The sequence below is a fragment of the Cryptomeria japonica genome, chromosome 9 (genome assembly GCF_030272615.1).
Source record: "Cryptomeria japonica chromosome 9, Sugi_1.0, whole genome shotgun sequence".
Lineage (NCBI taxonomy): Eukaryota > Viridiplantae > Streptophyta > Pinopsida > Cupressales > Cupressaceae > Cryptomeria > Cryptomeria japonica.
In genome coordinates, this window is record NC_081413.1 from 348,706,520 (window position 1) to 348,721,873 (window position 15,354).

Sequence of the window (15,354 nt, forward strand, 5' to 3'; positions counted from 1 at the left end):
GTGACTAAGTTACAATATATAATGTTCACATTATTATTTTTAATATAATTTTTATAGTAGTGAATTCTTAATTCAATGAGCTAGGTGTTTACAACAGGGAAATATAGAGAGCAGTACGAACAAAATATTTTGAAACCATTTTGCAAGCGTATCCGAGTGGTGTTGCAATTTTTAATAGACAACTTGTCTTTGCACACGTGCGTGGGTGTAATTTTAGACGAAGTTAAAGACCATATGAAGTAATTTCATTTTGATTAGGTGCTATTTTGAGTTATAAATTCAACTCATTGTTTCGATGTATTTTGATATTGTTTCGATGCCTTCTTAAGCCCCGCGTTTATTCCGACGCTTTATCACTATATATAACGGTTAAATAGTGTTTGTTGGCATGTTGGATAATGATTTTAGGAATTTATAATTGCTTTTATTTTGTGCAATTTTTTAGATAGAACTGTTTGAAGTTATTTATATTTTATCTAATTGTTTGAATAACTGAAATAGATTCATATTTGAAAGAAATGATATGTAGTGGATAAGATCTGAAAAAGTGTAAATAATAAATGTATGAAGTACTTAGAGATGATATGAGAAGACAACTCTCTTAGAATGGAAATTGTAATTCTTAAGAAATGAAGGACAATCATAATTAATTTGAAGTAGATAAGCCATGTAGGTAAATTTTAATCATGGTGTAATAAAAATATTATTAATCAAACTCCTTTTTCGAAGGTGGTGTGTATAGAAAGATCATGACAAGGCAATGCCATGTTATTAGGACGATGATTCTACCTTGAAAGAATAGCCCTCTCAAATCCCCTAACAAAGCTAAGAAGAAGAAAATACTTTCTCGTGAAGGGCTGGATGAAAATGTCTGTGACCTAAGATTGATGACTTGCTTTTGAATTCGATAATTTGTTTGGTCCTCTTATGGCGGGTGAAGTTGCTCAAGATCTAGATGACATTTTGATTATCATGATGGATGATTGAAGGTTGACGGAAAGGAAGACCTTTCTATATGGGTTTATTTAGATGGCTTATGGTATGATATTAACACTGCAATCTTTGTGGACGTTAGAACACTAGCATGTTGCTTCTTGCTTGATTAACGCATGGGACAAGAACCGAGATAAAAGATATAATCTCATGTGGATTTATATTGTTAAAATCACTAGATTAGTTTCAATGTGTATCCCATTAAATCTTTAGCTCTAGAATTGGCATGGTGGTTAACATATCTACATGTGCCCTTGAGTGAAGCTCATGTGGTTCTTGCAAAGTGTAATAAAACTATGGGAACAACATAGAAAATTTAGGATGAGTGTGACTGAAGTGGACGAAGCTCCTAACAAGGTGACTATAAAAGTGACATCATTAAGACATCAATTAATGATGTGGCTCTTATGGTATGATACTAACATTCCAATCTTGGTGGACATTAGAACACTACCATGTTGCTTCTTGCTTGATTAACATATGAGGCAATAACCAATATAAAAGACATAATCTTATGTGGATTTATATTGCTAAAATTACTAGATTAGTTTGAATGTGTATCTCATTAAATCTTCAGCTCTAATGTGGGGTAGTGGTTAACATATCTACATGTGCCCTTGAGTGAAGCTCATGTGGTTCTTGCAAAGTGTAATAAAATCATGGGAACAACATAAGAAAAATTAGGATGAGTGTGACTGAAGTGGATGAGGCTCCTAACAAGGTGACTATAAAAGTGACATCAATTAATGATATAGGACATGATCTCAAGACCAAATCCAACAAGAAAAGGAGTTAGTATAGACTTACAATTAGTCATGTGAAATTGTGTAAAAAGATGAAGAGCACACTTTGGGTGTGCTAGACTAATTGTAAAATAAGATTTAGCAACCTCAATGTTGAGATAGTAATGTAGATTATCCAAGTAAATCATGTCAATTTTATCTTGTATACCAAATTCTTTCTACAAATAATAAATGAAATCTTTCTTGTGATGATAAGATCATCAACATATATAATTAAGATCATATGTGAACTATCCCCATGAGTTAGAATATAGACATTCAGATCTAGGTGACACACAAAGAACCTTGTTGAAAGAAGGAAGCCATTGGCATATCAAATTTAAGGGAATTATTTGAGGTTATAGAGATTTGAGGTTATAATCTTGAATGTTCTCTTAGTTGCTCCATGTATATTTCTTTATGAAGGTTATCATGTAAAACCTAGCGATTAGTAGTGGTAAATAAAAGTCAATCAAATGTTCATTTTGACAACATCATCAAAGTTGTTAGTGTTACAATTTTGAACTTCTTAATGTTACCATCTACATCGTATAAGGTCTAATAAATCCATTTGCAATAAACCATTTTCCTTTCCTTAGGAAGTGATACTAAATCCCAAATGTGATTTCCTCTATAACGAAGTGTATTCTCATCATTATTGAATGCCATTAACTAACGCTAATTGCTTCATATAAGAATTACGGATTGAAAGTGATGAATATGCAGACCTAAGGATTATCTTGATGTTGTGATAGTGTAGTACCCATGCCCTAATCAGAGTTTTTAAAAACTCGGTTTGACCTTGGTTGACTTTTTAAGTGGCCTTCTTGGATGGTTGATTTACCATGTAGTAATGTTATAGTAAGATATTATGATTATTGTGCGTACCTGTAAATGTTGTTTTCGCATCAATTCTTATGTAAGTTTATTTGTTCTTCTGATTCGTGTTATTAATCTCGGGCTAACACTTTCATTAAATATATGTATGTATATGTGGTTCATGGTTGCAGGAGGTTGCAGGAGATTGCAGGTACAGTATCGCATAGGTACGAGGTTCGTCTCCACCTGGATTCACAGGTTTGAGTGTTCCTTATCGACCCTAAGGAATTGGTCTAGGTAGTCGTAAGACCCTCGTTTTACCCTAGTCGTTCTTAAGTCAGCGTCATCAGTCATCAGTCAGTTTCCCCTTTGGTTGGGTATGCGGGTCGTGTATCTATTTGGCTTCTTGGGTTGCGTGTGGTGTAATTGAGTATTTAATCATAAGTATTTAATTTGATTAAATGTGTTCTTTTACACATTAGTAAATTAAGGGACTAAATTAAATAGGACCCTTTTTGTGTGATTAATCATTAATTAGAATTGCTCAATTCATGTTTGTAGTAAGTTCGATTAAATGGTTATTTTTTTTAAATGATGAATTAATTAAGTATATGCATTTTGAAAGGAAAGGTTAAATAGTATTCGAAAATAGAAATATTTTACTCTCTTTGGCATTTTGAAATAGAAATGTTAGTTTTAATTAAATTAAGAAAATCAATTTTAGAAGAAAAAACAAGTTTTGCATATTTGAATTGTTTGGGAAAAATGTTTTTCATTTTTATTTGGAGGAAATTATTTTAAATCCAAAAATGATTTTTAGTCAAACAATTTCCCTTTTAACCTAGGTTTTGAAAATATTTTTGGAGAGCTATTTTTGGAATGGAAAATTTTGGGCATTTTTGTGGGAGAAGGAATTTCTTGAGCTTGCAGGTCGGGCTCTTCAGCAAATCACTTCTAGGATTGCATTTGGAGGTAGGATTTTTATTAATCTCCTTTGTTGTCAAGAAATTTACTAATTGGTTTTGAAAGAAATGTGTTTGTTTGTTGAAAAATATTTCAAATTGGTGAATAAAGAAGAATAGCAATGATATTTTGAATTTATCCCTCCTTAAATTCATTCCTTTGTTTTCAAATCAGTTTCTGGTTTGCTTAGATTGATTTCAAGATTGAACTTGGGTATGGGTTTTAAATCTATGCAAATTGTTTTGTGTTTGGCAAATTAGTTGGATGAATGTGTGTAAATTAATTTCATTTGCTCAAATATGGTATTTGGTTGGAGAAATTTTCCCAGTTTTATCTATTCTGAGACTGGTTATTCAACAAATTTTAATATATAAAAACCCTTGTTATTCTGAAAATATATTTCGGTTGTTGTCTCATTCTAAGACCTTGCATTTAATTTGGGGGTTTTCTTTTAAAAAAAATAAATAAAAAATATTAAAATAAAACAAACATAAAATAAAATATATGGGTTTGCGTGTGTGGGCGTGGGGATCCATGGCTCTACCCATAGCCCACCGTGGAATTCCAGAGTCTGTGGCTCCACAATTGTGGAAACCACAGCCTATGGCTCCACGACTGTGGAAACCACAAACCATGGTTCTCCACGGTTGTGGAGACCATAGTCTGTGGAAACCACGACTGTGGTAACCACGACTGTGGTAACCACAATCCGTGGTAATCACGGGTGTGGGGGCCACAATGTGGCACAATAAAACAATAAAGAAAGTAATGCACTTCAAAATGGGGGAAAGATTAGACTAGAACCTGTGGTTGTATAACACACAAAAACACAACAAACTGTTAGTGTTAATCAACCAAAAACTAATCTAAGTAGACATATCAAAAGAGACACCAAAAAACAGGAAAAAATATTTAACTAAGAAAGTAAATATAATGAGACATCTCCAAATGCCTCCTAACATGCTCTTAGCTTCTTCTCCTTTGTTCCTCTCCTCTCCAAGTTCCAAACTAGTGTAGCTCTCAACAGCTTTTTGCACTATGGATGCTTATGGAGGTTCAAGATTGAAATGTTTCTCTAAAATGCTATGCAAATGTGAATAAAAGCTAATATTGGATGCTATGATGCTAAAATGATTTATTTTAGGCCAAAATAACAAGATATTAGTGATTTATGCTAAATGCTCTCTAAAATTCTCTATAACTTAGATGCATACAAGTTTTCAGGATTATGACTATGAATGCTAAATGCTTGAGGATTTGAAAATGAGGAATGCGAGCTCTATTTATAGGTAAAATGGAGCAATGGATGGTTGAGATTGAGTAATCTCAACAAGGGTCAGGATTGAATGATATTCAATCCATGTGAAAGCTTTCAACCCAATCCCAGGATGCGAAGTGTCAATATGAGATAGGTTGAGAGGAGAGGGACTAAGCATTAAATGCTTGACATGACCTGAGAGTTAACTTGGGAGTTAAGGTCAAGGTTGGGTTGAGTGAATAAATTCTTTATTCAAAGAATAAAACTTTTATCCAATGAATAAACTCTTGTGCAAAGGCAAAAGGGATAACCATGGTCAAAACAATAAATGCTTGATGAGACACATGAGTGCAAGTTGAATTAACCATAAATGGTTATGTAAGAGCCATTAATGGTCATGTAAGAGCCATTAGTGGTTTTTGGAAGACTTTAGAGGTTAGATTATTGAACACACAAAGCATTAAATGCTTTTCAAAGACTTTGAAGTCTTTGAGAAGTGACTCCAAGTTGCTTAGGAATGTGATAATAATTAGGGGATGGATTAGGTTAATTAGGAAGGGGTTAGAAGAATCTAGAAGGGGGTTTTAGGAATGCAAGTGGATTTGGTGGGCGAGGGAAAATAGGATTTTTAATTAAAATAAAATTAATTTATTTCAATAAATGTGTGCAAGTTGTATTTGTAGGAAAATGCAAGTGGGGGGTATAAATGATTTAAATAAATGTTTTATTTAATTTATTTAAAAGAGGAAAAGGGGATTAAATGAAATAAATATGATTTATTCATTTAATTGATTGTGAATTTGGTTTGAATGAATGAATTAAAATAAATTGAATAATTTATTTAATTAATAGGAGAATGTTTGAAGATGAATTAATTAAATATTAATTTAATTAACTGATGGCTAGTGGATTTTTAATCAAATAAAAACGAAATATTCATTTAATTAAAATTGACAGATTTATGTGACTACATTTGCCCCTCTTTGACATGGTGCGGTTTATCGTGTCGTTTCAAAGAAAAAAAAATAGGTGTGAAGAAATGCCCCATAAAATGTTAATTTAATGGGTGGTATGCCCCCTTGAGAGATGGGTCGAAGAATTTCGAAAAATCGGGTGATCTCTCGAAAAAGAATGAAAATTGGCAGGGTGATAGAAGAGAAGAAGTTAGTCATGCGAGTGAAAAATATAAGAAATCAGAGATAAAATGGAGAAATGGGAGGCTTGGGAAGTTCATGGGGACCACGATGGTGAGCGGCGGAAAATAAGAGGTATAGCGAAGGGTTTATATGGGGAGAAAGGGGTGAAAATAGGCTCATTTGCATCCGCGACCATAGTAAAAGTATAGCTTTGATAGTGACTTTTTGGAAGAGCAAGGAGCAGTTAGGATGCCGGTACCCGTAGCAGAGCATCGATTAGAGCGAGTCCAACGATTCCAGTGGCTGGATGACTACGGACCAGCGGTATGTGAATTTGAGTTTTTGAATTTTACGCATTTTTGATGTGTTTTTAGCTAGGTCCAAGTTGAGTCAAGACAATAGCGCTGAACCTATGTTTTGGCGCTTTTGTCTATTTAATTAACGCTTTTGTGCCGCAATGGCGCTATTGTGCAGTCGTTTGAGCGCTTTTGCAAATAGTAGCGCTATTTTATAGCTGTTTGAACGCTATTGTTGGTTTAGCGCTATTGAGGAGTTAATTGAGCGCTATTGCTCTGAAGCAGTGCTATTGCATAGTTACTGTAGCGCTGTTGTAGTTTGAGCGCTTTTGAAGAGTTGATTAAGCACTTTTGTTAGGGTAGTGGTGCTATTGTTAGGAGATAGCGCTTTTGTGTGTAAAATAGTGCTTTTGTGCAAAAAAATAGATGCCCCAGTGTTTGAACAAATAATCTTCGGATGCTAATGATGAATGGATGGAGATGTGAAGTGAGAATTCTTTTGAACCATAGCAGCCCTGATGAGACTTAGGTCATTAGGATAAATGTCTGTTGAAGTCTAGGTGTGCCATGATTGCTTACCTGTTGAGACCCGAAGATACTTGAACAAAGTATCTGTTGATAGTCTAGGTTTAAACTTAAGAAATTTTGAAACAAAACAACTGATAATGATGGTTGATGCACTTATGTAAGAGGATCTGCGCGTCTTACAGTTGCGTGAGAGACATCCCGCCACATAGGGGCTGTGTGATCGGCTGACAGAGGCCGAGGTGGATTGCATTGCAGCGACTGGGCTGTACGATGTGATGCATATGCCTGTGATTCAGATGAATCACGGTTTGATTACAACATTGGCAGAGTGCTGGCATAGTGAGACCTGCATGTTTCACATGGCGTAGGGGGAGATGATTGTGACACTGGAGGATGTATGGTGCATCCTGCATATTCCCATTTGAGGTGAGCTGGTGACATATGATAGAGCATGGGGGACCCTATCGGTGCAGAGATTCTTTGATGAGGACGTTTATATTGATGATGGTTCGATAGCTTGGGAGGATATCGCTACATTGTATGAGCCATTACCATCAGTTTTGTCAGGGATAGTGGGAGGACTACTGTGCCCAGATCAGTGATCACATGGACTTGCAGTGGGTTGGGGGCAGGTGATCGAGCAGATGATGATAGAGGGGACCTGATTTGCCTGGGGACTGTGCGTATTAGCGCACTTATATCAAGAGCTGCATGAGGTAGTATACCGAGGGAGGGGCTCATTGGCAGTGGGAGTTACGCTGCTGCATATTTGGGCGTGGGAGCACCTACCAGTTACCTGACCAGTGAGTCTGAGATTTCGGGTAGTCGACCAGCCATATATGTATATGTATAGCGGTATGATGAGTCAGCCCCACCTGGGGAAGTTAGAGTGGTGGCGGTGGGCACTGGATGATTTGGATGCAGTGATCTGGAGACCCTATATTGAGTGTGAGCCCTGAGAAGATGATGTGGAGGCGTTGCCGTATGTATTTATGACCCGATTCCTCATTGGGAGGATAGCCTACCATGTGGAGAGATAGTTGCCTGGCAGAGTTTTGAGATAGTTTGGATGGCGACAAGGGTTGCCTAGGGGATCGGGGGAGTATGCCAGGGTGGTCCGGGAGAGGTACGCATGGGGGCCAGTACTTCCTTATGATCAAGCTTTAGTAGAGTTTCAGATGCTACAGGCGAGACCATGGGATATATGACTGAGGATGGTAGATGCAGGGGTGGCGGATGAGTATACGCAATATATGGCGGCTCATCCGATTCCTCGGATATTAGATCCGACAGAGCCGATTCCAGATTTGAGGAGGAGAGGGGACAGAGACGGAGGAGGAGAGGAGGTCGAGGACCTATAATAGATGGAGGAGGGAGAGGGGATGGTGGAGGTGGAGGAGGTGGTGATGGAGGAGGAGGGGGGGATGGTGGAGGTGGTGGATTCAGAGGAGGAGGAGGCGGTGCTAGTCGGGTTCAGCAGAGAGGGAGAGGTGGTTTGCCATTGCGGATATCACAGGGACCTCTGATGCAGGGAGGAGTTAGATTGGGTGGGAGAGGTATGGGAGAGAGGGAGGTACCGATGGATAGAGGGGAGGGAGCCATTGGAGAGGGAGCTACAGGTGAGGCACCTATGGATACAGGGGAGGGAGCCACTAGAGATCCTTAGGACCATATGATATTACAATTGCAGACTCGACTTACAACAGTCGAGACACAGGTGGAGGATCTGGAGGTGAAGGTTGCAGCTAGAGATGTGTAGCTATTTGTATGAGAGTCAGAGCTGACTGTAGTGCTGCGGGAGAGGGATGGTGCGGTGGAGAGAGTGATTCAGTTGCAGGAGAGAGTGCGGGCCTTGGAGGGAGTATCGGGACAGGGGTCGGCTGTGGAGGCTTTGGTGAGGGAGGTCTGGCGAGCACAGGCTGAGATAGAGTATTGGCGGGGTTTATATGAGCAGGTGGTGCCAGCTAGTCAGCGAGCACTGAGCTATTCATAGATGCGACAGGCCAGATCAGAGCGGTCTCAGAGGATGCATAGCAGTGGGGGTGTGATGGGTCCTCTACGGAGAGATAGGTCAGGTGGTGCAGGAGCTAGTGGGGGTTTGATGGGGCCTCCACGGAGAGATAGATCAGATGGTGCAGGGACTAGTGGGGGAGCAGGTGGTGATGGTGGTGCAGCATCTGGTCAGAGTGGCATCAGAGAGAGCATTTTGCATGCATGTATTTATATTGTCATTTTGGACTATGTCTTAGATGGCTCTTGGTAGCCGATTTTGTAGACTTCATTGTACTCTAATACATGAGATGATATATATGAGGAGATCCCATATTTTTGTGATGATATGCATTTTGATATGTATGGAGTTTATGCTTGATGGTGATTTCATGATTTATGCTTAGATGGATACTTGTTCTTTGTTATATGTATGTGTTTATGAGATGATTCCTATATGCATGTTTTATGATGATTTATTCTTACATGATGTCTATATGCATTTTGTATGATGCTGGATGCTAACATGTAGATGCAGGTTGATATATGTGTGCTTTTGATGTTTTGGGATAGAATGCCGAATGTATGTAATGCCATTTTATGTATGCATAAGAAAATGATGATTTGTGATGGTATAGATAGTAGTTTGTTCTTTATATCAATATAATGATGAGATAATGAATTGCAATGATGTTAATGTAATGCTTTTTGAATGAATGATTTATTCATGAATATGCATCTAGATGGTTTAAAAATGAATGTATAGGTGGATAAACAAAATGTAAAGTACAAATGTTTAAATGATGATTTCTAAATGTCAAAATATGAGGAATTAAAATGATAATGTGATTATAATGCAACTCATGTTTAATGAATAACTGCCCCTTACTGCAATTAAGAGGGATAATGAATGTAATCTAATGAATCCTAAGTGAGATAAAATGAGTATAAGAATATACTAAAATGGATGAATGAATGCACTTTAACTAATGAACAGATAAATGGATGTATGCAGTTAGGGAAACCTAAACAAATGTATGATACATAAGTGTGGAAATGATGATAAATGATGATCACTAACTGATGCTTTTAAATGAATGTATAGTAATGAGTAATCATGGTAGGAAATGCAAATAAGGACAATTATCTATGTAAGTGAATCTAAATGTCATGAGGGTAATAATGAAAGGATACAATGATACTAATGCAAGTAAAATGAGAATGAACTATATGGGGTAAGTGCAACTAAATGATATTAAATGTACGCTAATGAATGGCTAAAGAATAATACAAATGCAACTAAAATATAATGAAATGATGATGGGATGATGATAGATGAATGCAAGGTTGTTTTAGACTTTGCATGATGCACTTGATGATGTATCAGAGTACTCTGTCGTGATTGTATCCAAAACCAGCTCAATTTTAGCATAACTACTCATATTTAACTTTGCTCACACTTGCATGCAAAATTATGTAAATAAATGAGTAAATGGATGGACGGTATGCAATATAATTAGATGAGATGAAAGGACGATCCATAGTGCTTTATTTTTCATCATCGAGCTTTAAAATGTTGTAAGAAAATACAAGCATCTTGACATAATGATTCAAGATGACCCGAGTATTCCTTACATGGGTTTTGATATAGCAAGTTAATACAAACAACTTGATATAATGGGTCAAGTTGACATGAGTATTGCTTGCGGAATAGATAAGGATCCTCTCCTTTCCTGCATGACTTGGATCCTCCTCCTTGATCTTGGGCTGATCATATCTTGAGACAAGTTCATACCGTAATAAGAGATAAAAACCTTTATCCAATTTGGATGAGGTAGGAGAAACCAAAGAAAGAGCATTGTACCAGTAAGTAAACAACATACATAAAGAATAAAGAATATGGATCCTTGGTAATGGTTCATGCTCATATGGTCGAGGTATACGCTGTAGTCAGCAAGCCGTAGTGATCTATGACTTTATTTTGCCTATGATCACGTAGCTTAGTGAACTTCCCACGTAGACACCATTAGGACATACTCCAGTACTTCATCGGAATAATGCACCGAAGATACACAAACAATGCTGTAGGAACCTGATATATATAAACGAATGAATAACCGACAAATCAACCAAGTATTTGATAGCTTAAAACAAAATTTTCTTGTCAAAGAAAATGTCATCTTGTCTTTGTTTTGGTAAGGAAGGATGCATCCTTGTTGAAGACATTTTGAGTGTTGATGTTGATTGTTTGGTTGATTTGAGAAGTGATCATCATGAGAGTATTTTTCAATACTTGTTTGGTATCTGCTCAGATGAGTATGTAAAATGTGTTGCCATGTTTTTGTTTGATTTTCGATGTTTTCTGATGTTTTTGGATTTTGTGTTTTTTTTTGAATGTTTTTGGTATTTTGTGAGATATTTTTGAATGTTTTTGGTATTTTGTGAGATAGTTTTTCCAATGTTTTGGATTTTGATGATTGTTTCGAATGTTTTTGGATTTTGTGAGATAGTTTTGAATGAAGAATCAATAAATCACAAGTAATGCAAAATCCACTTCCATCAACTAGTTTTTAAGGGCATTGCCCCCAGTTTAGGCATGACTATGAAAAAGCGTGATGCAAGACGCATGAAGTACTTTTCTTGATTGCAGATCAATAACAAGCCATGGTTTGGACTGATGGATATGTGTTTGAAATAAATGTGATCACAACAAGCCCGAAAGACAATGAAGCCATAGCATTTACGAGTGGCGCATGTTTGCCAAGTTTTCACCATCGTACTTACCCAAGGTGCCACCAGAGTGGTTCACCGTTTGGATGCATGATTTTTCTTTACTATTATGATGTTTTTGTATTTTCTTCAGGTCATTTATCTGAATGTTTTGGTGTTTTTGCCGGTATGTATGGGAGCTTGATTCTCGATGCAGCTTATGTATAAAACCGTTTGAGGTGCATGCTGTTGATCGGATTTGCTAGCGGTTCTCCTTCTGAAGTAGCCAACTGATATGCCCCAGACCCAAATACAACAGTGATAACATATGGACCCAGCCAATTTGATTCAAACTTTCCCTGATGTTCACGGTTTGGTTGGTTACAAGGATTCTCTCGAAGAACAAGATCACCTACCTCGAATGTACGAGGTCTAACCCGATGATTGTAGCTTCTGCTCATGCGCTTCTGATAGGCCTTGAGGTGATTGTATGCATCTTGTCGTTTCTCATCAAGTAGCTCTAAGTCTTGGAGATGGGATACTCTGTATGCTTCATCATCGATGAGATTGTGCAACGAAACTCGTAGAGATGGTATCTCAACCTCGATAGGTGAGATAACTTCTGTGCCATAGACTAGTGAGTAGGGAGTTGCGCTTGTAGGGGTTCGAATGCTAGTTCGATATGCCCATAGTGCTGGATTCAATTGAACGTGCCAATCATGACCGAAATCATTGACTGTCTTCTTGAGGATTCTTAATATGTTTTTATTTGATGCTTCGGCCTGACCATTGCCTTGTGGGTAATAAGGCGTGGAAAAGCGGTGTTGGATGTGAAACTTCTCACAGAGTTCATGAACATCTTGATTGTTGAAAGGAAGACCATTATTTGTGATGATGGACATGGGTACACCATACCGACAGATGATGTAATTGAGGATGAATGAGGCAATCTGCTTGCCGGTGACTTGGGTAAGTGGAACAACTTCAATCCACTTTGTGAAATATTCGGTGGCGGTAATAATGAATTTGTGGCCATTGGATGAAGATGGATGGATTTTACCCACAAGGTCAAGTCTCCATTGACAAAAGGGCCATGGTGTTGTGATTGGTTGCAGTTCTTGTGCTGGTGCATGTATCAGGTCTCCATGAACTTGGCATTTCTTGCACTGTTTGACAAAGTAGTAGGAGTCTTTTTCCATGGATGGCCAATAGTATCCAGTGCGCAGGAGTTTCTTGGCTAGTGACAGACCGCTTGCATGAGTTCCACAAATTCCTTCATGTATTTCTTCCAAGGCCTTTGTTATCTCATCCTGTTCCAGACATCGAAGGAGAGTACCATCAAGGCTGCGTCGGTATAAGGTTTAAGCAATAATGGTATATTGAGAGGTTTGGTGAATGAAGGTTTTACGTTGGTTATTCGATTGGTTAGGAGGAAGGGTGTGATCGCGAAGGTAGGTGTAGAACTCACCGTACCATGGGGATTCAGAACCGACAAGGCGACATATCATCTCGGATTCGGAGATATCATAAGCGGGAATCCAAAGTTGTTCTACCAAGAATTCATAGCGTGTTGAATTCTGTTGAAGATCTAGGAGAGATGCAATGGTAGCCATAGCGTCAACAGCTCGATTATGATCTCTGGGTATCTGCTCAAAGGTAATAGTAGTAAATGATGCTTTTAATTTGTCCACCATTTGTTTGTATGGCATGAGTTTGTCATCTTTAGTCTGATATTCATCAGTTTCTTGTCGAATGACCAGTTGGGAGTCGCATATACTTGTAGTTCTTGTAACTTCCATTGTATGACTATCCCGAGTCCTGTGATCAAGGCTTCATATTCAGCTATGTTGTTTGTACACGAAAATGTGAGCCTGTAAGACTTTGGGATGCTGTCACCTTGAGGTGTGATAAACAGAATGCCTACCCCCGAGCCATGCCTAGTGTATGAACCATCAAAGTATAGTTTCCATGGTTGTGCTGTTGTGATCATGAATATCTCTTCATCTTGAAAATTGGAAATGAGAGGATGATTGCCTATGAGAGGAGTATCGACCAACTGATCTGAAATAACTTGTCCTTTGATAGCCTTACGGTCCACATACTCGATGTCAAATTCACTTAGAATCATCACCCATTTGGCCAAGCGACCTGTCAATGCTGCTTTGCTGAGTAAGTATTTGAGTGGATCAATCTTTGCGATGAGTTGTACTTTATGTGTTAACATATAGTGCCTCAGTTTAGTGGCCGCCAAGAATACTGCTAAGCAAGCTCGCTCAATAGGTGTGTAATTGAGTTCATAGCCAACCAGTGTGCGAGAGATGTAGTAAACAAGACATTCTTTCCCTTTTGCATTGTGTTGTGCCAATAGTATACCCAATGTTGTATTTGTTGCTGATATATAGAGTAGTAAAGGTCTACTCGGATCTGGTGGAATCAACAATGGTGTATTCATGAGATAGTCTTTAAGCATCTGGAATGCTTGCTGGCATCTGGTATCCCATTGAAATCGGATATTCTTATGTAATAGGTGTGTAAAAGGGTGACACTTATCTGCCAGTTGTGCAATGAATCTTCGGATTGATTGAAGCCGCCCTTGTAGTGTCCTTAGCCGGCTGATGTTCTTTGGAGGTGGCATGTCCATGATTGCTTTGACCTTTGCTGGATCGACCTCAATACCTTTGCTTGAGACGATGTATCCTAGAAGCTTCCCTGAGGTTACTCCAAAGACACACTTCTTTGGGTTGAGCCGAACATGATATTGTTCCAGTCTGTCAAAGATTTTTGCTAATATGTGTAGATGACCTTCTTGTGTGAGTGATTTTGCCAGTAAGTCATCAACATAATCTTCCATTATGGTATGCATCATGTCATGGAAGATGGTAGTCATTTCTCTTTGATAGGTCGCTCCTGCATTCTTGAGACCGAAAGGCATTACATTCCAGTAGTATATGCCCCATGGACATGTGAAGGCTGTCTTATGTTGATCTTCTGGTGCGATCTTTATCTGATTGTATCCTGAAAAGACATCCATGAGTGAAAGCATGACATGTCCTGCTGTTAGGTCTACTATTATGTTGATGTTTGGTAGGGGGAAGTCATCCTTAGGACATGCTTTGTTTAAATCTTTGAAGTCAGTACAAATACGGATGCCCCCATTTGGTTTGCCGACAAGCACAATATTGGATATCCAATCTACATAATCAATTGGTCTAATAAACCCAACATCCAAGAGTTTCTTAAGTTCTGCTTTGACTAGTACTGCAATCTGAGGATGTATCTTGCAAAGCTTCTGCTTGATAGGTTTGGCTCCTTCTGCTACGGTGAGGTGATGCATGACTAAATCAGGATCAAGCCCAGGCATGTCTGCATATGACCATGCGAAGTTGATCTGACGCTTCTGGAAGAACTCTACAAACTTAGGTTGTTCCTCTAGCGTTAAAAGAAATGCCAGATGTATGTGGTGAGGTGTTTCAAGAGTCCCCACATTGTATTCTTTTGTTTCTTCGATGAGAATTGCTGATCGTTCCTATTGTGTACTAGCAGGGAGAATGTCAAACCTTTCATCCTTCGGTGCCTCATAGAGGTTTTCACCGTTGGATACGCTTTGTCTTTTATTTTGTTGGATCAAACAATACCACAGTGTGGTTTTCACTGGAAGATCCATGTTTTATTGTTATATTTTTGCAGCTGAAAGGTTTGGCATCTGCCTCGAAGTATGCTGCGCTATTAAGTTCAATGGCGAATCCAATTTTGTGATCTCCGCTTGGTATGTTATCCCGTAGTTCCAAAAATTCAATGATCGCCTCATCATTTTGGAAACGGTCAAGACATGGGGGATTAGGTTGGTTCCATTCGATGAGTTCTGGATGGATAATGGGCAT